A 25,236-nucleotide genomic window follows, 5' to 3' on the forward strand; every position below is an offset into this window, starting at 1 on the left:
ATACTGCAAGTTTTATAAGTGCAAAGTATTAATTTCATAGTGCAAAGCATTTTATTCAAGTGGAATTCATTTTTCAAAGTGCAAATATTTATTTTAAGTTCAGTTCTGTATTTTTAAGTGCAAACATTATTTATAAGTGCATTTCATGAATTGACAAGTTAAAATCGAAAAATAAAGTTTGTTTAATTACATGCCTAATTTAAACCGTCAGTAGGAATAATTTACTTCGAGGGGAGTGACAGCGCCACATGCGGAATTTTTATGTATCACTAGTTACAATATTTTTAATAGAAATATCCAGATGTCATTGAGTAAATTCAGAAGTGAATAAATTAATTATCCAATTGAATAATTTGACTAATCGTGTTATTAAGCTCGCCATCGCTTTGCATTTCATTACATTACGCAACGAAACGGTGTGTTTACTACTCCAACGCGTGCATAAATTAATGGTGTATTAATAGTTAAAGCTCTCAGTTCAATCTGCGTCTGTTATTGGATTATTTCGACGCAAATTATCACGAGTTCCTTAATCTCAGTTTGCTGTTTCAAGCGGCGGTTGTTTCGGCTTCCTAGTTTAAAGTGCAATTTGGGTAAATTGCTTCCATACGCCCCGAGAGTTTGCTTTATGTTTGGACCCAACAAACGGCTAAAATATTCAAATGTATGCAAAAATATAAACTAAGTAAGTTGAATTATTGAATTATATAGAAATTGTGTTACCAATAATGTTCTAATTGAGTTATCATACACCTACTGTGGGAGTATTTAATTTGTTCTTTTGAAGTTTGCAATTTAAGTCAATGTCAAAGTCAAATTGGAATCATCGAAGACAAGCAGAAATTCCACGCTGATAGAATTGGAATCATGCGCTCGGGGGCGAATTGTAAAATGTTCGAATGTCGGATAGTTAGCATGCTCAAAGTTGGCATGTAACCGCATTTCGAGTCAGTCTTAACGTCGCGCAAAAGTCGAAGCAAACTCTCGGGACTCTTGGGAGAACGTGTTTCATGTCTTCACGCTGCGAACAGCGCGTCGACACTTGGAATTTGTTGCGATTCATAAACGCAATACGCAATCTACGAGTGGATACAAGTAAGTTTTCATTAAAAATTAATTAAAACGTCATCTATACTTAATTACTGTGTGTCTTTATCAAAAGAAATTGTTTTAATAAGTAAAATATGCAAATATAAACAAATTTATGTTTTCATAAATAAATTTATTAAGAACTAGCTTTAACCCGCGGCTTTGCTCGCGAATATCTATAATAATGAAGTTGCTTCCGTACGCGTCTGTAGTCACAGAAGAAGTAACAATGAAGTAGAATGACGGGAAGTTTAAAATGGCTGAAAGTATAGTCTATGGAAGTATAGTGTACAGTCTCCATAGTGTAGTCAATTGGATTTGATGTTGACGTAGCTGTCGGTAATACAGTGTGATAATACAGTGTGATGGTACTATAGTACTTAGGTTTGAGCTTCAATGCTGGAATGCTAGATGGCGTTAAAGTAGTCAAATAGCCAGATGCAGAGGTATTATTGGCTAAACAATTTCTTTATTTTATTTAAAAAATAATTTTTTTATTAAATAAAAAGTAGCCTATAACCATTCGGGGGCCACTAAGAATATGTGTACAAATTTTCATGATGATCGGTTAAGTAGTTTTTGCGTGAAAGTGTAACAAACATCAGGACTTTCGCATTTATAATATTAGTAGGGATAAACAAATTTATGTTTTTTTCATAAAAAATGTGATTAAGAATTACTTCTAAGCGATTAAATAAAACATATGCGAATTTTATTGCGTGAATAGTGTGAATTTGAGCGTTTTTCTTTTGAGATTTCAAACCTGGCCAGATAACTTAATGCGAAATACTCGTAGATATAAAATGCAGAAAATGTTAAATCGTGCGAGACGTTGTCAGGACGTTGGTTTACGAGCTCGTAGTTTATCTGCTTTTGCAAGCGGAAAGTGCAATAAAGAATGTCTGTATTTTTACGTTTCTACGTGGCTGTGAGCAGCATTTACTGATTACTGGCGTATTTTTACTTCAAAACTGCATAGTTACGCCATCTGACGGTGAAAAAATAAAATAAATCTAATGTATTACTGTCATTGTGATGCGCTTAACCTAACTGGAGTGTAATTTGTGGTGGAATGGTTGCGGTGGTTGTGGTACACAAAAGATTTGTTGTTCATGTGTATGGTAATTTTTGCAGACAACACGTAAGTATGCGAGGAGAGCACGATTGAAGATAAACGACGCCAGCGACGATGCGATGAAATAAATTAGTCAATGTCGGCGCAGCGCTCGTTTAATTCAACGCTTAACGCCGAGTCACTGCATTTAATGCACGTCTATTTGTTGGTGCAGTTTGCGGAGAATACATAGAGGATTTGTATAGATATTGCATAAATTTGTATATAAATCAATAATAATAATAATATTTATTTAATAATAATATAATCTGATGAAATAGGAAGAAATATTAATTGAATTTTAAAATTGATTTGTTTTGGTTTGTAAAACAATTGTTGTTACAGTTACGTATTCCACATTCAAATATTTTGTTAACAATTAAATTCTCTTTCTAATGACGTATTATTCAATATTCTACAACAAAAACTTTTAAGTTATCGTGTCGCAAAGTTTTTGATTTTTGAAATAGAACAATTTATATCATAATAAACATTGTCTGCTATTTTGCTTAATAAGTTGATAATGAGTTAAGATAATTATTTAAAATTTAGCTCTGTTATTGTACATTAAATTATCTTTCAAATGATGCTTCACTTGTCATTTTTCAACAAAAACTGTTTGAGTTATGGGGTCGCAAAGTTTATGAAAGAAAAAGAGTAACAATAAAAACTTTAAACTATATTTATCTAAATAACTAGCCTGCCACCAACTGAATTGATTTCAAATTAACATATTTTATTAAACAATAAATAACCTTTCCAAAAATGTATTATTCAATATACTATAACCTAAACTCTTTGAATTCTAACCTCACAAAGTTTAAAATTATCCCAAAGCCAAAACCCCGACCTTAAACATCAAATTTCTAAAGCTAATTTTTGTTTAAGATTCCCAGAGTATAATAATGATAATTACTCAACAAAACTCACCAAACAACAAACTTTTATCAGACAACAACCCAACTTTTAATTCCTTTTAGAAATAAACCCGACCACACGCAGCCTATTGTGTTTAATTGGTTGTCTAACATGATACTAATAAAATAACCGTAATTTATACTCACACAAATTTAGTCTATTTCAAGTTTTCTCCATTAAAGAAAAATCCCTTGGGAAGCCTATTTGTGCATAATGTTAACAAGGTCGCTCGACGCCTTCATTTCCAACCGAAAGTTCCACCTCGAAGCCCGCTTCGACTTCGATTTCGATTTCAACTTCAATTCAATTGCTTTACTTTACTTCCCTAGTGCTTTTCGACATCTGCCAACATAACCTTCAATTTTCCTAAAGCCGAAACTTTTCTTAAAATATCCATAAAAATCACACAATAATATTTATACATTAACTAAATTTGTTTTACTCTCTTGTTCTAGACATACTATGTGTCAATTCTATCAATAAGATTAGCAATTTTATTTTAAACAAATTAATTATATAAAGAATTGCTAAGAATGCACTTCAGCGCGCCATCTCGGATTCAACTATTTAACTATAACTATGATTGAATCTCAATGCTAACTTTTATCCTATAGAAAAAGGCTGTCTTTACGCTTTTCCCGGCAATTATTCAAATTTTTCTCGCCGTAAAACCATCCTTGGACTTTAACAAACATTTAAAAAAGAATTGGCCAAATTGGTCTAAGCGTTGTTGAGTTATGCGCTTTCTAACATTTTATATTATAGATAAATCACCTAAATGCATGAATGCACTTTTCACACTCTCGAAAAATTCCACTGCATTCCGTTGTTTGCAATTTTGATAAGATTGAAGCATCAATCAACCGCAAGACAAGCCGCAGCTCGTAATCCTCTCCATTTTCTATTCGCTATCTTGAATTATCCAACGTATCACGAAACAAAATAAACAATTTCGAAGATTTGTGCGGCTAAAATCGTAAAACAACATCCGGGAGATATAGACTAAAGCATAGTAAGTCACACTCGTAAATTGTATTCTCGCCAAATAAAATAACAGCATCAAGTATTTATTTAACCTATTTTCTTACTCAATGAACTGAAAATAATAGAAAGGAACAAATCGGGGGACAATGAGAAATAAGCAGAAAGAGTTTTTGAAGAGTTGTCAACATAATAAAGTCATGTCTGTTGGCTCAGGATGTTTATTCTTGTACGTTATTAATGTCAGTGTAATATTAGTTATGGTTTTTATTTTGTTTTTATTTTGTTGAGCAATTGCACGTGCGGATATAATGATGTCAACGCGTAAGCGCAGGAAATGAACGGTCTACAAGAATAGAAATAATGATTTTTTTCTGTTTTTGCTGGTATTATGCAATGTTATACTTCAGATTACCGAAGAAATATGTTTTTGTATGTTTGTGACGCTTTCACGGGTAAACCACTGAATGAATTTTGATAAAATTTGGTAGAAATATAGTTTAGACCTTGGAAAATACCATGGGGTAGTTTTTGTGGTGAAAAAATAACAGGAAGGGTGATAAATAAGGGATGAAAGTTGATATAGTGATTAAATTGAAGTTATACTTATAAAATTCGTATATAGGTGGCGCTAGGATGCATAAAATTCATTTTATTTTAAATTTTAAAAATTTCAACACCTTTACTAATGCTTTTTAAATTTTGAGGTTATTTTCTGTCGTATACTACTTCTTGCGACATTTCCAAATGTTTTGTGTTGTGTGATCATCGGATGTGTAGATACGAGTATTGAAGATACAAATGCAGGATATAGAAATACAAAAGTGGCGTGTAATGCGCGTAATGCTAAAATGCGCAGCGTATTCAAATGCATTGGGGCGTTCGAAATCACTTCTATTCGTGCGCGCCGGAAGTGAACTCTGTTTGCTTCGCTTGTTTTCGATTCATTCCGAGCAGGCAAGCAGGAAATATAATACGACATAAAATGACATCATTGATTTTTTTACATACATTTTGCATTTCCGTTAAGTTTTCATCGGGTTTGAAGAAGTTTTACTTTCTGAAAACGTGCATTAATACAAAAGTTGGCAGAGATTGAAACTTGTAAGTTTTTTAAGTTCTTACAAGCCTCAAAGGCATGTAAAACTTTAGTAATTGTGCATTGTTTAAGTTTTTCAAGCCCTAGGGCTGCAAAATACTTAAATTATAAAAGTTAATTCAAAATTTTTCCTTTTTTTCATTGATTTCTTCATGAAAATCCTAAAAATATTTTTTTGGTATTTTATTAAGTAACAAATTAGCCACTCTCGTGACTAAAACCCGTGACTAAAGTATTTTAACCGTCTGTGTTTAAAGTAGCACTTTTTATGTCTCAATACCCTGTGAAAACTGACGATTTAAAGTTGGAAATTGGAAAAAAAGTAATTTAATTGCCTGAAAATTGCAAAAAATAAATATTTTGGTACAAATTCAAGTAAAATAAGTGTAAAATCATAATTACTCTAAATTCTACATCTTTCTTTGTTCATATATTCCGTTTGTTTTTCTCGTGTTCAAAAAACTTTTGCACATTCATCGCGAAAAACACAACGCAGCAAAAACCAAGCTGTTTGTGTGGTAAATTTTTTATGAGTTATTCCACCTCACATTTCTTTCACGTTTACGTTAAACAGGATTCCACATGCTTCCATTGTTCCATGGTAATATAAAAAAGACAATTAGCATTAGTACTAATAAATTTTCCACTACTGACAGCTTATATATTCGTTTATCAAAATAAAAAAACATAAAAAAAACATAAAAAATATTAAAAACTTTGATTGTGAATTTTTACATTGCTCAACAAGATTTTATTTATTATATGTTTTTTATAAGTAAAAATAAAAACTGTATTCTCAAAGAAAGAAATAATATAAAATTCTCTGCAGAAGAAAAAACTTAGCAAGAAACGTGATGTTAATAAGTGAGTGGAGGCGCCGGGCATCAATTGTTTCCCGGCGTTTTGTCCTCGCTGCTCGGTCCATATCCTGACCTGTTTCCTACCGTTTCCTGCCATTCTATTGTTTCCTATTTTTCCACTCCGTCATCCATCTACATTTACATCAACATCTTACGTGTGCTGTCACGTGTTGTTGCAATCCATTCACACCTTGCAATATTTTTCCTTTATATCCTCTATGCGCTTGTTTCTTGGGTATTCTTTTGATAACTAATAAATATTAATTCAGTTTATTATATATTTATAGTATTATTTCACCGACTGTAAAAGCAGAGGCAGAAAGATGTGCAGAAATGCGAAAAGAAAGGCTCAAATATTTAACGTCCTGAAAAAGGGTAAATAGAGGGTGAATGCGGGTGTAGGGTATACGCTGTACGGTGTAGATATGTGAATAAAAGTAAAAGCAAGGGTAACATATTCAACACGTTTGTGTAGCGACCCTCACGACCCTTTCTTCTTTCATTTTTAACGATGCTGACTTGAAGTGAAGGGTGCTGCGCGTTTAAATTCTCAATTTTATTCGTTTGCGTTGGTGTTTTATTCTTAATTTATGTTATTATGCTTTTGGTACGTTTTACAAGGTATATTGTATAGTGATGGTATAATTTAAGGTTAAAAACGTGAAAAAAAAGGTTTTAAACACGAAAAAATGAAGAAAAAAAAAGATTTTTGGCGTTTTTAGTCCCAGGGCAGTAAAAAATGTATTAATTTGATGATTATTAGGTTGTAGGCATCTAAATCTATTGATTGTACAGTAATATTGTCAATATAATTTTTTTTCTGTAATTTTTTCGTCTAAAAATTTGAATTTTTGCCATTTTTCAACTTTTCAGCATTTTTTAACCCTAGGGTAGTAAAAAATGTATTAGATTGATGATTGTTAGTTTGTAGGCATCTAATACTTTTAGTTGTACAAAAATATTGTCAATAGAATCTTTTTTTTTGTAATTTTTTCTTATAAAAATGTGAATTTTTGCAATTTTTCAATTTTTTAGCTTTTTTTTTAGCCCTAGAGCAGTAAAAAATGTATGAATTTGATGATTATTAGGTAGTAGGCTTCTAAATCTATTGATTGTACAGTAATATTGTCAATATAATTTTTTTTCTGTATTTTTTTTGTTTTAAAAACTGAATTTTTGCCATTTATTAATTTTTCAGCATTTTTTAACCCTAGGGCAGTAAAAAATGTATTAAATTGATGATTGTTAGTTAGTAGGCATCTAAAACTTTTGATGGTACAATAATATTGTCAATCAATTTTTTTTTTGCAATTTTTTCTTCTAAAAATGTGATTTTTTGCAATATTTCAATTTTTCATCTTTTTTTTAGCCCTAGGGCAGTAAAAAGTATATTAATTTGATGCTTATCAATACATATACTTCTAAAACGTTTGATTGCACAATAATATTGTCCATATAATATTTTTCTCGTATTTTTTCCTTTAAAACTCTAAATTTTTGCCATTTTAGCATCGTTTTTGTGACTTTTAAGCCCGCTGCGTTAGCAAATATCTTTTTGGCAATACTCACGTAAAAATTTAATTTATTGCCTCCCGCCCGTTACAAGCGAAGACACTCAACACCGAAGTATCCATCGCAAAGAGACTAAAATATTGCAGCGAGACGTTGAAAAAGTGCAAACGCACGCATGCCTATTTTCCACGGCGTTGGCGGCCGAATTGAATATGCGAATAAGTGTACGCCTCGTACCCCTACTCGTTCTCTCCTCGAAAAGGAACGCGTAAAGCTCAAATAACACTGGTGTGCAAATGGCGCCACATTAACGCGCGCCAAACCAGGGTTTATGCGATTGTTCGCTTCGCTGCGTTCGCGCACATTATGTAGGCGTCTTCCATCTTCCGAGCGCGGAGCATAAAGGCGGAGATGTCTTTTAATGTCGTGAAGAAGTTTATGGAAACGCGTTGACAGCGTCGAGAGCAGTAAGCGTTGAAACAAATTTCTTGTATATTATCATGCGAGATGAGTGTGTGGCGAGACAAATAAATTTGTGTGTTGTTTAGTGGTTGAACAAGTAAATAAAGTGCAAATACTTTTTTGTCAGTTTTTATTTAGAGAGGTAGTAGTTTCATTTTTATGAAAATTCAAATAAAAATAAATAGTAAAAAAGTAAAAAATTGTATTTTTGTTTTTGTTTGCCACACAAAAATTAAAAGGCGTATTTATTCCATTTTTGTATTCTTAATCTCAATAAAATTTTCTTTTAAACGATATATAGTTCAAAATTCTGCGATAATTAATAAAAAAGTTATTGACCTGCAAAGTTAGAACTTTTTTTGAAACATTTTTTAAAAAATTTTTTTAGTTTTAGCCAAATAATTTTATATTAAACAATTTTTTATAGTTCTGTACAACTAGTATTATTGTCAATTTAATTATTTATCTGCATAAAAAAGATCATTACCCTATCTTTTTTAATTTCCGAGTTACAACAAATTTTCTCTTTTTTTCAAAAAATTTACTTTTTACACTTCAATCACAACTTTCATCACGTTTAATCTCCTCCAAATTTCCCTTTTTAATAATATTCCACTTCACATCCTATAATTTTAAATAACAAAGTCATAAAACCCGAAAAGTAACAATTGTTTCCTTCTTTTTTGTTGAACTACACACAATTTTTATATTTCGCTGTTTATATGCTCAAGAAATATTAAACCGGGCATGTTTTCATAATGTTTCTGCCGGAAAATATTTCGGTTTCAGTTTGTTTGTTTTCATATTGCGTTTTCCATTCACGTTCAAGTTGTGCCTTTCACGTGCTAATTTTAGTAGGAGCAGCTGAATTTCGCACAACTCTCACATCGCACGAAACAAATCGAAATACAAACCGGCAAATAAAAAATAACGCGGTTCACAGAAACAGTCAACGAAAAAGAAACACTTTTTTCATCTTGTAACATATTATCAGTGATTTATAGCCGCTACAATTTATCTCATTAAGTAGTTTATTAATATTAAACAATATATTTGTTTTCATAAAATATTATTACGCGGGTATGTGGAATAAATACTTTGAAATTGAATTAAATCACGTTATTTGTTTTTATAATTTTTGATGTGATGTCCACAAATGTCAAATAAATATACACTGGTAAACTAGAGTGTCTATCCGACTGATGGATGGAAATTTTCATCAAATTAAATGTGAAAGCATTGATCTCAATATGAATTTCAGCGTTTTCGCGTTTTTCAGAGACCACGCGCTGACGTCCTGCGTGCATTTTCATCAAAATCGCATTTAATAGATAACAATGGATCAGTAGTAGTCGGCCGCGTGCAGCTGCAATTTAATTTCAGTTGTTTTACCAAAACTGCAATTTTAAATTAAATTTAAAATATACGAAGGAAAAATTTACACTAATTATTGAGTTTTCATTAAATTAACTCTAGAATTTTCGTTTAATTGAAAACTGTTAAAAAAATAAAATTTTATCCAAATATATTTTAACCTATAAAATAATATATTAAGTGTCAAGTGGCTATACGGGGGTTTTTGTCATGACATTGATTTAAAGTGAGCGTGGCAAGCGTTTAATCAATTGAGTGTTTAATAACGTTTAGCCACGTGATGCTTACGCTATTTTTTCTACTTCGACTCTATTTTTACGTTTAGTTTTTGTATTTAAATTTTTTAGTACAAAATTACTGCACCATAGGCAAATGCGCAGGCGCAAGCTCCACCCTGTGACTAAAACCCGTGACTAAAGTACTTTAGTCACAGTTTTGGCCGTCCATGTTTAAAATACCACTTTTTATGTCTCTAAACATAGAAAAAACCTTATGCTTCAAAAGTGAAAGTGAAATAAATATAATTTTTCTGGATAAATAAAGAAAAACATTAAATAAAATGTTCTAGACGTGATTATTAAATAATTTAGCAGCAGACAATCACTAAATGTCAATAATGAGGTTATTATCATTAATATACCAAAAATTACAACGAAACTAATCAATCTTGCATGATTTCTACGTTTTTCTGTTTAATCCGCATTTACTACTCACCAGAATCAGTATCATTCATCATGTTAATCACAAGATACGATTTTCTAAACTTTCGTATCGCTGAAAATTATTACTGGCCGAATAAAACTTCAATTTTAATTTACTGGGTGTTTACTTATGCATTCATTGTGACTACATTTGGAAATTTAAACTATTTATACACTTTATATTGTAAGAAACAATTATAAATGAATTTATTGAAAAAAGCGATTTAATTCATTTTTCACTTTTTAAGATTCAGGAATGCAGTTTGGTGACATAACCTTAGGTCTCTCATGGTTAACCTCAACATGTTTAGGTTATTTCATCGTAGTCACATTGCAATCAGCTCGAGAATCAGGACATAGCGTATGGAAGTTAATGGAATCTAAACAATTTGTCCATTTAAGATCGAGAATGCGAAACATTGTCATCGAATCAAATTTAATGCTCAAGCGTTTTTGGCTTGCGGCCTGCTTGGATTTCTTGTTGGCTTGATTGCTAGTGAAATGGAAACCTGTTTGAGCAGTGAGAATAACAAGATAAATGATTGTGGAATTGTTAATCCATGTGTAAGAATAGATTCTCATCAATATTTCATCCGGATATTGATCAGTTGTGTGTTTTAGTATCTTTATATTGATTTCAGTCAACGACCATTTAGGGAATTGTTTAATTTCTTGTTTTACTTGGAGTTTTCTTATATGGTTATTGGTTTAATAACTAGTTGTAGTTATATACATTCATTGATGTTGCTTACGAATGCCAGTCTACAGGAATTCAAAGTCATATTAAGAAAAATGCAAAGTACGAAGAATAAAGCATTTCGGTTGAAACAACTTAAAAAGCATATAATTTACAACACAATTCGAAAAGGTTAAGTCAAATAATCAATTTATCAATAAAGTACTTTAGTCACGGGCTTTAGTCACGGGGCGGAGCTTGCGCTTGCGTATTTGCCTTCGGTACAGCACAATACCATATGAAATGCCATGCGCTGATGCTATCCGTGTCGGCGCGGCACTACATTTATAACCTTAAATTTTTCAGTATTGTGCAAGCGAATTTCCAAGTTTTAAAATAAAAAATCAAAACAAAAACTAAACGTAGAAATTCCGTGGAAGTAGAAACAATGGCGTAAGCATCACGTGGCTAAACGTTGTTAAACACTCGAATGATTAAACGCTCGTGACTAAAATCCGTGTTTAGCCACTTGATACTTAATATCTTATTTTTAAATTAAGAGCTTGGGATGGTGTTGTCTCCTTGTCCAAATGGGCATTTTTGTTGCAATATTTAGCCACTAGTGTCACTGTTGCCATGATTCTGATTTCAGAATTGATTGTAAGTTAAATATTATTCCATTATTATACAATTACTTTAAAAATCCATCAACGAATTATTATTTCAGGAATTCAATTTATTCCTCTTTGCATTGCTTATTGTTTATATTTGTGGAACGTGTATATGTGGATACTTTGCAGAGGAAATGGAAAAATTAGTAAAAAATAAAAATAAACAATTTACAACTATTAATAATTAATTATTCAATTAATTTTAGAGCGAAGAATTTAGGTATGCCACATTTTACTATGTACCATGGGATGGCGATGTAAAAAGTGCGAGGTTTCTACTGTTTATGAATACAAACTTACACAATGTTTTTAAGCTTCCTTTAGGCAATTATGAGGTCTATTCAAATCAACTAGTATTTTTGGTACGGACAACAAATAACGTGCATATATGTATTAAGTATGCAACCCAAATAACGCAAATTTAATGTTTTAGATTTTTAAAATGGCGTATTCCATTGTCATGTACTATATTAACCTAAAACAATGAAAAATATGTTTCTAACCTCTCATAACCTCAAAATCGGTTGTTTGTAACAATATTTTGACAATTATTAATATTCTCTATATGTACAGGTTAAACTTGAATACCTGTATTTGGTATGCAACCCAAATAACACAAATTTAATATTTCAGATTTTCAAACTGGCGTATTAAATAAGAGACAACGTTTTTAACCTCTGTTAACCTTAAAAACTTATTTTAACGTATTTTTGTCAGTATGTTGACATTTTCTAATGTTGTATAAACGTACAGATTATATTTGTGTGCAAATTAATTCAATATTGGCATTTTGCATAATGGCACCCTATTTGCACCCCTGTAACATATTATATTCTTGTGTGCTGCCGTGCTTTCAGGGCTAATTTATGCGAGTTATTCGTGTTCGTGTACCATCACGCGCCAGCCCAGATAGTGAATGCATTTAGTGGCATTTAGTTGCACTCAAAGTTTGCACATTAGCCTCTTCTCCTCCCACTTCCCTAACATAGAACCATCATCAGGGAAAGGCGTTGCCTTCAACGAGTAAAATTAATATTCAACTTGGGTGTCGTTCATAATTCACATCTTTAGATAAAATCAAATATTAAATTAAATTTATAGCTATTTTCAGTTTATTTTATCTCTTAGTAAGTTAGGTTAAACTTAGAGGTTGGGTTATGTATGTCAAAAATTAAATCTATAATATAAAAATTAATTGTAAAATTTGTTTGTAAGCGCATAACTCAACAACGCCTCAACCAATTTGGCCAATTCTTTTTAAAATATTTGTTGATGTCCAAGGATGGTTTTAACGGCGAGAAAAATTCGAATAATTGCCGGGAAAACCCTAAAAACAGCCTTTTTCTAAAGGATAAAAGTTGGCATTGATATTCAATCATAGTAATAGTTAAATAGTCCGAGATGGCGCGCTGAAGTGCATTATTAGCAATTCTTTATATAATTAATTTCTTTAAAATAAAATTGCGAATCTTATTGATTGAATTGACACATATATGCCTAGAACAAGAGAGTAAAACGAATTATTTCTTTATTAAACACACCGGAGATGAAGTCGCGGGCGAAAGCTAGTATAACATAAAATAGTTAGCCTTTTGAGGTTATGCAACGCCGGGTGAGTGTTTGGTAATATCCTTGGCCATAACGCTGGTAGTTTATGCTCCTTGCGATGAAATTCAGCCATTCGACGCGGTTAATTTTACAACCTTTGTCATTTGCCTCGTTGCTACGTGGTGGCACGTAGCTAGATGTACTGCACCCAGTTTTGTCGCTCAAATTACTCGTGCTTCAAATTACTCCTTTACACCTTGCCACACATTCCGTATTCTGTGTTTAGAGTTTAGAGTTTAGAGTTAGTGTTTAGCATTTTGAATTTTCATTCTCATTCTCATTCAACACAGAATATTCAATGTGTTAATTTCAAGACAGTGAAACGTTTACTGCACAAGTGCGAGTACATCAACCCTTTGCGCATTGGTGGAAAGTAATTACAAGTTGCAAATAAGCATGTAAATAATATATATGCACATACTAGGGCTGGAAGTTTGGCTGTGAACTTTCGGCAGGACTTTAACCCTCCAAAGGGGCTGCTGGTCTTGTATTAACCTTTACAGGTCAGCAAAAGCTGAGCAAAGGTTCAAATTGTGCAAAATATAGAAAAATGTCATGGTAATTCGAAAAAATTTTTATTTGCGTATTTTAGGCTATATATCGTGTAAAATAATGTTTTGTTAGTTACATCATTTATAACTCATGAACGGATGTACAGATTTTGATGATTTATGATTTTTGGATTTGTTTTGACCTTGAAGAAGAGAATAATTATTAAACTATTAAAAAATTGTTTCAAAGGTGTTAAATAAGTGATTGAAATTGATATGAAGATTTATTCATAACTAGCTTTTACCCGCGGCTTCGCTCACGAATATCTAAAATAATGAAGTTGCTTCCGTACGCGTCTGTAGTCACAGAAGAAGTAACAATGAAGTAGAATGGCGGGAAGTTTAAAATGGCTGAAAGTATAGTCTATGGAAGTATAGTGTACAGTCTCCATAGTGTAGTCAATTGATTCGATGTTGACGTAGCTGTCGGTAATACAGTGTAATAATACAGTGTGATGGTACTATAGTACTTAGGTTTGAGCTTCATTGCTGGAATGCTAGATGGCGTTAAAGTAGTCAAATAGCCAGATGCAGAGGTATTATCGGCTAAACAATTTCTTTATTTTATTTAAAAATATTTTTTATTAAATAAAAAGTAGCCTATAACCATTCGGGGACCACTAAGAATATGTGTACAAATTTTCATGATGATCGGTTAAGCAGTTTTTGCGTGAAAGTGTAACAAACATCAGGACATTCGCATTTATAATATTAGTAGGGATTAGAGTTAAATAATTGAATTTTAGATGGCGCGGAAGTAATTTATGAATGTTTTACTCTTTTTAAAATAAAATTACAAGTTTTATTTATGAAATCGACACATTTAATATCAAAATATTTGCGCATGCGTACTAGCAAAATCTTTTTACTCTACTTTCACTTTTTAAAAGCTTTCATAGTCTATTGAAGGATTTCGCACGTTATTGCACTATTTCCTTCCGCAGACTGGTTTCCCTTGTGATACATTCATGTCACGATCACAATGCTGACAGTTGCCGGTTGACAACCGGAAGTTAACGACGAGTTTCACTTTAGGAATGAATTTGTTAAATCAAGCCTAAATTCACTTTTAGATATGGAAAAATGTGTTGCAAGAGTTGTGGTTTCTACACTCTGTTAAATTATTTGTGGAATGAATAGATTGTTATCATGGAACGTTAAATCAGGGAGCACTTGCTGTTAACCACTAGATGTCACTTACTACCCGCCGGCCTAAATTTGTATTTCCTGCATATTTCCTCGCCGTCGCCGTTACTGTGAAATACTTTGGCGTTTTTGGGTTGTGGGCCAAACTGTGCCGGAGGGACATTTTCGTGCCGATGATAACAACCCTTCACATTCCGTGGTGTATTCGGGCAATAACATTTACTAGGCCAGGGTTGTACTCAATAGAAAGCGTGGAAATAAATTAAATTGCTTATTATATATGAAAAAATTGTCAAAAGTGCTGTTTTGACCTTGATAATAACCTTTAAACTTACAAAAGTAAACGCACGTTTAGGAAACGTTTTGATTGTGTAAAAATAACTAAATATTAGCAAAATTACAAAAACAAGTAAAATTTTACGTTAAACGATTCAATTGTGAATATCTCGTAGACTAACGGAGATAAAAAGGTCAAAACGCAGACTTTTAATCTACGGAACCTTCTCTACGAGATAGGTTAGTTAAAATCGAAATCTAAGAGATGAAATTTTAAGTCCTATGAAAAAATGGGCAAGGGGGTGCTTGATACTTTTTTCGACGATTTTCAATAAATAATGTCTACTAAACTAAAAAGGATAGCAACTAGCGAATTGTGGATTACGGAAGAATGAATAATTTTCTATCAGATAGGTGTTTACAGTTATTTAATTTCGAAGAGTAAAAGGACAAAAATGCGACTGAAAGTGCGAAAAGTGACATTTTTCAATTTTTGACCATTTTCTTCAAATGTGAATATTTCGTAAACTAAAAGAGATAGGAAGGCCAAATTGCAGACTCTTATTCTACAGAAAATTCTCTACAAGACAGGCTAGTGAAAATCAAAATCTATGAGATGAAATTTTAAGTCATAAGAAAAAATGGCCAAGGGGTGCTTGATACTTTTTTCGACGATTTTCAATAATTAATATCTTCTAAACTAAAAAGATAGCAACCAGCGGATTGTAGATTACGGAACAATGAATAATTCTCTATCAGATAGGAATTTAAAATTATTTAATTTCAAAGAGTAAAAGGTAGAAAAATACGACTAAAAGTGCTAAAAGTGACATTTTTCAATTTTTGACCATTTTTTCAAATGTGAATATCTCGTAAACTAAAAGAGATATAAAAGTCAAATCGCAGACTCTTAACCTACGGAACCTTCTCTACAAGATAGGCTAGTTAAAATCGAAATCTAAGAGATGAAATTTTTAGTCCTAAGAAAAAATGGGCAAGGGGTGCTTGATACTTTTTTGCCGATTTTCAATAATTAATATCTTCTAAACTAAAAGAGATAGCTACCAGCGGATTGTAGATTACAGAAGAATGAATAATTCTCTATCAGATAGGAATTTACAGTTATTTAATTTTAAAGAGTAAAAGGTCGAAAAATGCGACTAAAAGTGCTAAAAGTGACATTTTTCAATTTTTGAGCATTTTTTCAATTGTGAATATCTCGTAAACTAAAAGAGATAGAAAGGTCAAATTGCAGACTTATAACCTACAGAACCTTCTCTACAAGATAGGCTCATTAAAATCGAAATCTAAGAGATGAAATTTTAAATCTTAAGAAAAATGAGCAAAATGGAAATAAAAGTAAAAATATGCGACGTTTTCTTCCCCTTGAAAACTTCTGAATCGCCTTCATTAATCTTTGCACAAAAATACGTGTAACTTGTAGACTTTTCTAAAAGTCCGCAAAGAATCACGTTGGCTTTGTGTGTGTATGTGTGTGGATCTGCTTTTACGACAGTTGAAAGTTTGCGCTCGCATTCGTAAGGCAAATTTTCTTTTAATTCCCGCTACGTGCCGCTCAAATCGACCGTTTTGTATTCGCCCAACGCTTAATCCTTTCCGCCTCCTCGATTCGAAATCCAGCAGTTTAACGAGCTCGAAATCAACTCGAAGCGTGACATTCGTGATGTTTGCAACCATCAATACACCAAAGTCGAAAATCTAAACTGACAGCAACATCAAAACGCACCGAATGTAACTTTATACAGTATCTAGACATTAAAACAACTTTAATCTCAATCTCGTTTATTCGGTATAATTTTTACTAATTTGTCACTCTGCTTTCGCATCTTGATAGCAGTTAACTTTCGAGGACATCTCTCGAGAACACTAAAGAAGTGTCTGTCACAAGGCGTTGATAAAGTCAAGTTCAAAGAACCTCTTTGAAACTTTGGAGAGCTTTGGGCTTTAGGATAGATCAAAACACTGATAAGCATAAAAATACGGACTGAAGAGGAAAAAGATTCATCAGGATGAGTATAAATCTAAAACAAATGAATAAATACAAAGTCAAAACTAATATCATATTCATGGAAAAACAAAAAAGCTAACCTACTCGTAGAAGCGATGAATCACTGGGAATTAATATGACATCCGGTTGGAAAGCGCTAGGCGGGTTGCCAAGTGGCCAAAAGGCAAACAGGAAGTGAATAAGAACGCAAAGAAACGTTGATACGAGTCGCCAGCACGAACGTCTGATAAGTCGTAATAAGGATTACTGAAAGCGTTATAGGCGCTTCCAAAACAACAAAAAGTTTTTCTTTGTTTTTCCACAAAAAAAACAAAAATTGCAAAAAATTTTCTTTATTTTTTAAATTTTTATCAAAACAACTCTTTACTCAAGTAAATAATTTGTTTTATTTTTAAATTTATTTATTTAAAGGTAAGAGTTATTTGCGTAGAGTACATGTTGGCTTTGAGCTTAAAGCTGAATCCTGTTTAGTGTCGGCTGTAAGCGCGACCAAAAAGTACGCGACGAGGGTGCGCGAAGTAAATGAATTCGTGGGATGTGTGCTGTGCGAATGGGCAGCAATTGCTCGAAAGATAAACACGCGCGAGCTTTTCGTCCACTTTCACGATAGTAAAGGTCCAAGGTTGTTCAATGGCGCAATGCTCAACAAGCGGAAAGCTTTCAGATTCACATATAACCTAACCTCTCTTAGTTCTACATACTACACAATAGAATAGAGTATCTGCGCATGCGCAGCGTTTTTATGTGAGAAATAGTGTCATGCAGTGCAGTTGAATAAAATAAATGAAATATTTATGTCAAGACGCAAAGAATACGAGTACGCGACAAACTTCAAAGCCACTCGAACGGAAACACGGCATTCTTCTATCGTGTAAGCTCGTAAGCACGAAATGTCATGCAAATTGTTTCGCATTTCGCGACCTGTCGCATGAAACATACATGAATGCATGAAAACCATACCACGCCAATAAAACAAAGAAAAATAAGCTACGATTCACTACTCACATCAGCAAACATTTAATGCATGTGAAAAACTCGCCACATTTATCTACGTACTAGTACAAAAATCGATTTTTGAAGCAACATAACCTAACTTAACCTATCCTGTATTTAATACTAGCTTTAACCCGCGGCTTCGCTCGCGAATATCTAAAATAATGAAGTTGCTTCCATACGCGTCTGTAGTCACAGAAGAAGTAACAATGAAGTAGAATGGCGGGAAGTTTAAAATGGCTGAAAGTATAGTCTATGGAAGTATAGTGTACAGTCTCCATAGTGTAGTCAATTGGATTTGATGTTGACGTAGCTGTTGGTAATACAGTGTGATAATACAGTGTGATGGTACTATAGTACTTAGGTTTGAGCTTCATTGCTGGAATGCTAGATGGCGTTAAAGTAGTCAAATAGCCAGATGCAGAGGTATTATTGGCTAAACAATTTCTTTATTTTATTTAAAAATATTTTTTTATTAAATAAAAAGTAGCCTATAACCATTCGGGGATCACTAAGAATATGTGTACCAATTTTCATGATGATCGGTTAAGTAGTTTTTGCGTGAAAGTGTAACAAACATCAGGACATTCGTATTTATAATATTAGTAGGGAAGTAGGGATTCTCATCGTTTGACACAGAAAAATATATGTTATTCAACCCAATATACACAAAAGTGAAAGGTATATTTACATATAGCCATATTTCGACCGAGAAATGTAAAATTTGAAATCAAAGCGCGTGAATTTCAATGTTTTCAAAACGCGACCAATTTTTATGTTTATCTATCAATATCCAGAGTATATAGGCACAAGTTTTATTGACGAATATGACCGTCGGCGATAAAACAAGCACACAAAGTGAAAACCAATATTCATAAAATGTTAATAGCGGTGCGTGTTGTTCAAAATGGCGCTGGTTATTGCTACACACTCACAAATAGCTGTAAAGTAATTGTTTCAGTTTAATTCAATAACTAAATAATAGTAAATTATTCCGTAATACTATAATAATAATGTATACATATCTTTAATGTATGCAACCACATAAACATGTTAATACGTGTCATAACCTCCTGCACACGTGAATAACTAATAAATTTACATTTACAGGCAGAATGGGTGAGTAAAACAGTATTTTCATAACGAATTGCTCAATTTTAGGTAAAATGCCGCGTTGCTATTCAATTTAATATCGAAATGAAAACTTTTACGTTCATTTATCGGATAAAATTGATTTGATTTACGTTATGATAACATTAAATGTATAAACTCGCATAAATTACGAATGCTTCCAGTTGGGTTTATGAAATGAGCATGAAATAATTAATAAAATGTAATCCACCGGCGGGAAATTGAGGTTATTTTATAAATTTTGAGTGTTTGTTTAACGCAGGTGGGTTTTTCGTGCTTTGAATTCAACTCGTGTAAAACACGCTTGATTAAATTTAATTTTATGAATGTTTCAATTGAGCTTAACTCGGTTTTGAAGTTTGCGTAAAGTTTAAACATTTATATGGAGCCAAAATGGAAGATTTTATTTTCTACAGTGGATATAACCTTAATTTATGTTCTGTACATGTACAGGAACTCAAATATTCATTACAAAATCATAATAATATACTTTAACGCCATCTATATTTGAAAAATTCAACTTAAACATGAATAAATGTCTATATCAACTTTCATCCCTTATTTAACACCTTTAAAAATAAAAATTTTAATATTTTAATAATTATTCTCTTATTCCTGACTAAAACTAACCTAAAAAGTCATAGATGATCAAAATCTGTCAAACCGTTCTTGAGTTATAAGTGCTTTAACTAACAAAACTTGTTTTTAATATATAAATTACCATTATTTTAAAATTAAAGTAATTTATAAACTTGATTAATGTATTACCTGGCAATATCTTGACACTTCTGCATGCATTTTCACCTGAGTATACTTGGTTGCAGTGTAATATTTATCGCGCGCATGATATACGACGCCGTAGAGGCCCAAGTTGTGAACAATCACTTCGTGGCTCATATCAGCACACGGTTCGTGCAACGAAAATAAACGCAACAGAAGTCAAACAAATAGATCGCCCGATCGCAATGTGTCTCTAACACGCGTTTTATCACTAGAACTTTTTAACGTTCAACATTGAAACCTATGCAAATGTTGGGATAATTTATGTGACGTTTTGTGTAAATATTTAAATTTTCACTCTTTTACATCGTCTCACAATTTATATTGTAGTTTTTATTGTATTGCTTTGTTGAGGTAAAAATAGTGTTTTGCCGGTTAATTGTTTAACAGTGAATGAGGAGTTATAGTTATGGGTAGCTATAACAATGTTATTGTTTATTTTATGTTGTTGCAACAAGTCAGGTTGGCCGAGCGGTCTAAGGCGCCAGATTTAAGCTCTGGTTCTCGTATGAGAGCGTGGGTTCGAACCCACACCTGACAATCACTTTTGCTTACTCAGTATTATTTATTTGTATGTTTGTTACACTTTTACGCAAAACCACTGAAGATATTTTGATAAATTTTTGTATAGAGATATTTTATAATGTGAAAATTGATATAGGCTATTTTTGTTGTGATAAATTCCATTTGAAGGGTATAAAATGTGGAATTATTCCTCAACAGTTTTTTCTAGCTAGAATCTCATTATTTCACATTTCAATACAATTACCTTTGACGCCTATGAATCTATGTTATTCTCGCAGGTTCTAGACTTTTAAAGGTGGGTATAATACCCTCATTGGCGCGTGATTCTTTGTCATAACAAACAGAATGGTCTCCAAAGAGAAAGGGAATGAAAGAACCTTTCGTCTTTTGTGCTTCAAATAAAGAATTAATTTACATTTTAATTAAGCACCTACCGCATCGCGCATTCTAGAGCAAAAAATCTCTGAATTATAAAGATAAAAAGCTTTAAAACCAATTATCGCGTGAATTCAATTAAATTAAAATTATATAACGACAAATAATTTTTGCGGTACATTGGGTTGCATATCTTAGAGGTTAAAATACACAAGGATGCAATACAACTTATGTATAATATAAAAATGAATCGCAAAATCTGTTGGTAAGCGCATAACTCAACAATGCCGAAACCAATTTGGCCAATTCTTTTTAAAATGTTTGTTAAAGGCCAAGGAAGGTTTTACGACGAAAAAATTCGAATAATTGCCGGGAAAACCCTAAAGACAGCATTTTTCTATAGGATAAAAGTTGGCATTGAGATTCAATCATAGTTATAGTGAAATAGTTGAATCCGAGATGGCGCGCTGAAGTGCATTATTAGCAATTCTTTATATAATTAATTTATTTAAAATAAAATTGCGAATATTATTGATAGAATTGTCATTTACTATTTCTTGAACAAAAGAGTAAAACGAATTACATTTTATTAAACACTAGCTGTTGCCCGCGACTTCGTTCCGGCAGTGTTTAATAAAATGTAATTTGTTTTACTCTCTTGTTCTAGACATAGTATGTGTCAATTCTATCAATAAGATTCGCAATTTTATTTTAAACAAATTAATTATATAAAGAATAGCTAATAATGCACTTCAGCGCGCCATCTCGAATCAACTATTTAACTATAACTATGATTGAATCTCAATGTCAAATTTTATTCTATAGAAAAGAGCTGTTTTGAGGATTTTCCCGGCAATTATTCGAATTTTCTCACCTTTAAACCTTCCCTAGACCTCCACGAATAATTCAAGACCAAAATAAGATAAATCCGTTCAGCCGTTTTCGAGTTTTAGCGAGACTAACGAACAGCAATTCATTTACATATATATATAGATAGACTACCGCGGGCAAAAACTAGTAATCTATATAAATATAGTTAGAGTTGATTTTATATTTCTTGACATTTTGGGAATTTTAATTCTATTTTCATTTCCAAGAATAGAACCCCAAATGTTGAAAAGCAACAACGTCAGCGCAGAGAGTTCCCGCTTCCTTTGAATGTTTGAATGCGTCCAAATGTTTAATGTTTATTCAATATCAAACTTTGTTTGAAGGATTGTTTTCGCTGGCGCACATTCAACAGATCGCTTCATCGTTTCACGGAGACCGAAAGAAGCGAAATTGAAATTAATTGCTTCAATGTCGAGCGAGAGTAATTTTCGATTCGCTTCCTCTCGCCGTCTGCGCGTGATTTTTATCACGTTTTAATCGCTTCGTTTGTGCAAACATTAATATTATTAACACACAGAAAAAATTAAAAAGAAACAAACATTTTACGAATGAATGGAAGCAGAAAAATGTAGTCAAAGAAAAACTCAATTAATTTTCGTTTAGGGAGCCCAAACAAGTTGAAATAACAAACCACACAACAAAAACAATAAAAACGCGTGAAAAGTAAAAGTTTTCGAATAACTCACGTTTTATCTTGCATAATATTAAAACAAACAGAAATATTTCATATTTTTAATTTAACCTCACTATTACAAACCTAACCTCTAAATCTTATTTTTTAATATTTATATGTTACTCTAATGTAACTCTAATGTAATTTTGTTATTAAACACAATTTTACGCTTTGTAGACTAATAAATCGTAATTTATTTCCGTTAGTAGGCAACACACTATACCTAACCAAGTTTTTCCATCTAAATAGAAAGTAATTTGCAATAAAGTTCAATAAAAACAACCCCGGTAACTTATAACTTTTAAACAAGCCATGTAAGTGTACACCACAGCGGTTTATCCAACACAAAGGCAGTGTTTCAATTTTGTTTGATGATTTTTTTTGCGCTGTTTTTGTTGTTTTTGATTGTTGCTTTAGTTTACACTTTCTTCGACGGCGCTTTTCCATTACGCAGCGTAATTTTAGTGCCAAGGGTGAAAGGATACCGTGTATTATTATTAAAAGCACTATTATTAACCGGAAATTGAAATACAACAAAAACTCAATCAAATTTCCGAAGGATCGCAACTTCTAAAGAAACAATAGCATAAAATATATTGCTCTAGAGTATAGAACTATAGAACATTCAAAGGACTACGTAAAATCCAAAATAAACGAAATAAATGTTTAATATTTTAATTAATTTTAATTTTTTTAATTTTTAGTTTTTTGATATTTGATACCAGATGGCGCAGTTTTTATAAATTGTGGTGTTGTATAACTCTGTTTGTGCGTTTTTAACAAAGTTTAACGTGACGTTATAAAATTAATAATCCTCGACGTGCAATTATTGCTGGTCGGCTGGCTGGACGCTAATAAACGCAAAAATGCACGTGTTTCTCTAACAACCTACGCGATGCGGGAAAGCAGAAAGTTAATTAACAGTTTTTAACTAAAGCACTAGAAACGTAACCGTTTTAACGTTCAACTTTGCGCTGAATATTTAATTTCGTTAAACCTGTTACAGGACAATTGATAAAAATTACAAAACTTGTAATTTTATTGGCGATTTTATTATTTTTGCAAAAAGTTAATTTTAATGAATTAAAGCAATTTTTAGCGAAAAATCAAATAAAAAGCAAGTATAATGTTTGTTTTAAGTAGATTATCTTTTGTTATGACTTATATTTTATTTCTTTTGCTTTTAAACATAAAAATTTGATGTTTTTGTATAAAATTTTAAGAAATTTTGATTTTCTTTCAAAAATTTTGAAATTTTCAATAATTTTGTTGTTTTTGATAAAATTAACGAAACAAAAATTATTATTGCAATGCAGGAAAATTCCCAACATTTGCCGATGCATTCAGTACGGAAATCTGTCGTTGGCTCCGTCGCCATCCGCCGCCGCATTAATTTCCGGCACGCCGACGGCGGCCGCAGCATATCGACGCATCGCAGCGCTTTTATTCGCGCTTATAATAAACCACCAACAACACAGGTTTATAGTTTGTAATTACGCAGTGCCACTGTAATTACTGCATGATATTTATACAAATAAATAATTTATTAAACGCTTAAAACGTTAAATTACTTAATTTAAATCAAAAAATTTAATTTTTCTAAAAAATTATACAAAACTTACTTTTAAAGTGTGTATTATATCCAGGAGACTGGAAATTCTTGAATGTACATCTCTCAACACTTTTGAAGTGACAGCAAAGTTTGTCAAACTAAAATTAACTCTGTTTATTCGCACTTGTCGCGTTTGTGTACATCGAACACGGGTTGCGTTGAAGAACAAAGTGTTTTTAAAGTTTTTCGATTACACTTACATGTCACATATTTATTATTTTAAAGTTTTACTTAAACACGATCCAGTTTATTTTATAAATTCAATTTCATGCACTTTAAATTAATTTCAACGAAATATTTTAATAATTTTATTGTTTTTGAATGTTTTTAATAGTTTTAAGAGGCAAACACGCACAAGATAAGCGCAAGATAAATTTCGCGTTGTGTTCGCGTCCGCGGCGCGTTCGTGAATCGCGGAGGCGGCGTTGGTCTACGCCGGCGGCTCGTCTCTGCTTGCGAATTGGCGGAAAGTGCGCGCACAACTGTTTCCACGCCGTCCTCAACGCCACTGCCAAACCACACACAGCACACAACACGCGCAGATCTTTATCAAACGTTGTGTTTTTACTTTTTTGTGTTGCAATTCAAAAACTTCAAATTTCAACGTAAACAACAAATATTTTATTTGCGTTTATTGAAATATTCAACTATTGCATGTATAAAACTCATATTCTCTTATGTTTGTGGTTTAATGTGGCAGATAAGCGTAGAATCCTTGAAAAACAAAAAGAACGAATATGTGATAATGTAATGCGATGGGATAGTAATGGACGGCGCATAACCGTAAAGTTTTATTTGTTCTTTTCGCTCACAGCAAAGATTACGTCCTGTTTCTGCTTCGTCCTCCAGTTTTTTCACCCTTTTTTCATTACTACGCGTGCATTTATAACGCGCTGCCTTGTTATGACACCTTTTATGCATTTTCTTTACGATTCAATAATTATTATATCACGCGCATGTCCATTATCCATTACATTAACAATATCGCATATTTTTATCGCCTACTTCATGGTGAACATTATAAAAATATGATAAATAGATAAAATAAACGTTGAATCCTGTTTTATCCTTATTTTTGTGCAGATTTTTTACTTGACTATAGGCAACTTTACATGCACGATACAAACGCGGTGTACAAATTTCAGGTTTTCAATTTTTAAAGCAATATACAAGAAGAATATAAATTACA

General features: G+C 32.3%; 1 protein-coding gene and 1 non-coding gene across 5 annotated transcripts in view; one reads left to right on the forward strand and one right to left on the reverse strand.

Moving 5' to 3' along the window:
- Window positions 1-24,516, reverse strand: part of LOC135790975 (tachykinin-like peptides receptor 99D) — a 56,756-nt gene extending 32,240 nt beyond the window's left edge. For all 4 annotated transcript variants that reach the window (XR_010547882.1, XM_065301278.1, XM_065301275.1 and 1 more), the window contains exon 1: window positions 24,058-24,516. The gene's annotated coding sequence lies outside the window, so the exon portion shown is untranslated. The remainder of the gene's footprint in view (window positions 1-24,057) is intronic.
- Window positions 20,429-20,511, forward strand: TRNAL-UAA (transfer RNA leucine (anticodon UAA)). The gene has a single exon. It is a non-coding gene; the product is annotated as a tRNA-Leu (tRNA).
- Window positions 24,517-25,236: the final 720 nt, after the last annotated feature.

This window comes from Atheta coriaria, unplaced genomic scaffold (assembly GCF_025399875.1).
Source record: "Atheta coriaria isolate IRGN ID8LTWV9N9 unplaced genomic scaffold, Caltech_Dcor_3.1 hic_scaffold_4_pilon, whole genome shotgun sequence".
Taxonomy (NCBI): Eukaryota; Metazoa; Arthropoda; class Insecta; order Coleoptera; family Staphylinidae; genus Dalotia; species Dalotia coriaria.